We start from the raw sequence: 3,693 nt of genomic DNA, 5'->3' as shown, positions 1-3,693 counted from the left end.
ACGTCAAAGCCAGTTTATAGTGACCCTGTAGAGTTTTCAAGGCAAGAGACAAACAAGGAGAGGTGGTTTGCCATTGCCTGCCGTAGTTCTGGCACAGCTGTTCTTGAAAAAGAGCAGTTTCTGTCAGAGCTCTCTCAGCCCCACCTACCTCACAGGGTGTCTGTTGTGGGAGGGGAAGGGAAGGGAGTTTGTAAGCCGCTCTGAGACTCCTTCAGGAAGAAGAAGAAGAAGACGACGAGATTGGATTTATACCCCACCCTTCACTACCCAACCCTGGACTTCCTTGGTGGGCTCCCCTCCAAGTACTAACTGGGTCCGGCCCGGTTTAGCTTCCGAGATCGGACAAGATCAGGTTTGCCTGGGTCAGGTCCAATGTTCCCTCTAAGCTGTGGAGACTTGTGAGCAAAAATTCTACTTGGTGAGCTACCGTACTGGCATTAAAGTTGTGGGCGAGCAATTTGGGTGCTGCATCAATTAGCTTGCTCCAGAGCCCTCCTTCCTGAGCTGAGACAAAAATGTGTGAGCCGGAGGCTAAAAACCTGTGAGCTAGCTCACAGTAACTCAGCTTAGAGGGAACCCTGGTCAGGTCAGTAACCGAGTGGTTACGGGCTTCAAATTAACAGCTGCTCCGGAGAGGCCAGTATTCCATCTCCATGGCAACAGCCAAGGATGCCTTTAAGGGGAAAAGGCCTTTTCTCAACTGGGATTTCCTTCCCACATTTTAGGATTTCATGTTGTGGCTCGACAGCCAGTGTGGCTCTTAAACACACCTGGCATTCGGAGGGTCTCTCTGTCTCCCGACCCACCTGACAGGTAACTGAGGCCCAATGTGTATGGAGGTTTTATGGTTTTGTTTCCTTTTTTAAAAGACTGGTTACTGAAAGGGAAACGGCTCAGGCACGGACCGTTCCACTCGTGGTTTCCACAACCAAGACAGGGATGTGGCCGGTGAGATTGGCGACGTTCATTGTGGATGGAAGAGAGGTTTTGCGTCCGTAACCGAGAGTCAGGCTGTGAGTTCTTGGGGTCAGCCGCAAAAGGTCCTAGGCCCAGTCTGCAGGACAAGAGGTGCTGCCTGTCTCTCCCTCCTAGGGTTTCCAACAGTGTTTCCTCTAAACCGAGTGAGTGTGAGCTAGCTCACAGTTTTTTAGCCTCCGGCTCACACATTTTTGCCTTAGGCTCAGGAAAGGGAGGGCTCCCAGAGCAAAACTAATTAGTGCAGGAGCCAAATGGCTGGCTCACAACTTTAATGCCAGTTGCTCACAAAGTAGAATTTTTGCTCATGAGACTCCGCAGCTTAGAGGGGGCATTGGTTTCCAACCTCCAGGAGGCACCTGGAGATCTCTCGCTATTACAATTGATCTCCAGGCGACGGATCAGTTCCCCTGGAGAAAAGGGGCTGCTTTGGGGATGGACTGTGTGGCGTTATACTCTGCAGAGGCCCCTCCCCTCCCGAAACCCCATCCTTCCCAGACCCCGCCCTCAAAATCTCCACTTATTTCCCAACCAAGAGCTGGCAACCCTCTAAGCTGTGGAGTCTTGTGAGCAAAAATTCTACTTTGTGAGCTCCTGGCATTAAAGTTGCGAGAGAGCGATTCGGCTGCTGCATAAATCAGTTTGCTCTGGAGCCCTCCCTTCCCGAGCTGAGACAAAAATGTCTGAGCCGGAGGCTAAAAAAACCTCTTACCTAGCTCACACTGACTCAGCTTAGAGGGAACGCTGCGTGGCAACCCTGCTCCCTCCCCTTCTTTCCTAGCTGCCAACCTAGAGGCCAAAAGGGGACAAGAAAAATTGCCCGAAGGGCTCTTTGGGGAGGTAGGCCTTGGCCCTGCACTTGTCATCAGTTTTCTGCAAAAGCTGGTCGCCCGCTTGGGATTTCCACGTTCTCGCTTGGTCGCAGGCCTCCCGAGGGTGCGTCTAGGAGCAGTGCAGATCCTGCAGGCCAGAAAGTTATTTCCTCCCGTGTCTATCCCACTTTCCTTCTGTTGGTGGAGCCCAGGGTGACATATCCCATGAGGGCACCCCTGGAGGGTCCTAGCCAAGCAGTGACCAGACTCTGGCCTGCTTAGCTTCGGGCGAGGGGCTTGTGTCGTCTGTCCCCCTCCAATCTATATCATGGAGTGGGTAACATATAGTGAGGAACAGTCTTCGGAAGAGGCTGCTGCTGGTGAACGTGCAAAGACTTGCTGGAAAAGCAGGCATTGAGGAGAGACCCTTGACAGGGCCGGGACACCGCACCCGAGCTTGGTGTAGTGGTTAAGTGTGCAGACTCTCATCTGGGAGAACCGGATTTGATTCCCCCACTCCTCCACTTGCACCTGCTGGATGACCTTGGGCAAGCCGTAGCTCTGATAAGAGCTGTCCCTGAAAGAGCAGTCCTCGAAAGAGCTCTCTCAGCCCCACCTACCTCACAGCTCTCTCACCCACCTATCCTCTATCTATCCAATCATATGCAGCAAGTCTGAATTTCTGAGTACAGTTTATATGTATGTAAGAGCCAGTTTGGTGTAGTGGTTAAGTGCACGGACTCCAGTCTGGGAGAACCGGGTTTGATTCCCCACTCCTCCACTTGCACCTGCTGGATGACCTTGGGCAAGCCATAGTTCTCCAATGTTCCCTCTAAGCTGTGCAGTCTTGTGAGCAAAAATTCTATTTTGTGAGCTGCTGGCATTAAAGTTGTGAGCAAGCGATTTGGCTGCTGCATAAATTAGTTTGTTCTGGAGCCCTCCTTCCTGAGCTAAGACAAAAATGTGTGAGCTGGAGGCTAAAAAACTGTGAGCTAGCTCACGCTAACTCAGCTTAGAGGGAACACTGGTTCTGGCAGAGCTGTTCTTGAAAAAGAGCAGTTTCTGTCAAGAGCTCTCTCGGCCCCACCTGCCTCACAGGATGTCTGTTGTGGGGAAAGGAGATTGTAAACCGCTCTGAGACTTGTTCCGGTAGTTCTGAGACTCCTTCTGGTAGTGAAGGGTGGGGTATAAATCCAACTCTTCTTCTTCCTCTTCTTCTTCCTCTTCCTCCCCTTCCTCTTCTTCTTCTTCCTCTTCTCCTTCTTCTTCTTCCTCTTCTTTCTCCTCTGCCTTCCCCAGGCTCCACCCTCAAATGTCCAGGAATTTCCCGACACGGAGTTGGCAACCCTAGTGCCATTGTGTGTGTGTTTGTGTGTGTGTGATTTTATGTATGTATGAGTGAATTTCTAAAATGTCTTCCAGCCAAATACGGCTCCCAAGGTAGTTGGTCACACTCAGGGGTCTTGTTGTAGAAAAAGAGCTGCCGGAGCTCATTAGCATAACTCATTAGCATAACTTATTTGCATATGCCACGCCCCCTGACATCACCGGAAGTGACAGAAGGCCACACCCCCTGACATCACCGGAAGTGTGTCAGAAGGCCCGGCTACTTACCCTCCTGCTTCATCCTCATTCCCAAACGGAATGAGGATCGAAGCAGAGGGCGGGGTAAAGAAGGGGGCGGGGCTTCACCACGTGACCGCCCCGCCCCCTAGAGGTTCTCTTCCGGAGCTCCGTACCTGAGAGCTCCCCCCCGACTAGAGCTCTGGTCACACTATATAAAAACAAATCACAGATAACTGCCAGCGTATGAGATCAATGTATAGGAAGACAACGTATTTCAGCAAAGCCTCTGTAAAAATCCTCACAGCGCCCTCAAACAAGGCCCTCCTAAAAAGGAAGGTCT

Source organism: Gekko japonicus, unplaced genomic scaffold, assembly GCF_001447785.1.
Source record: "Gekko japonicus isolate JY-2015 unplaced genomic scaffold, Gekko_japonicus_V1.1 scaffold64, whole genome shotgun sequence".
Lineage (NCBI taxonomy): Eukaryota > Metazoa > Chordata > Lepidosauria > Squamata > Gekkonidae > Gekko > Gekko japonicus.
This window is presented reverse-complemented; position numbering follows the sequence as displayed.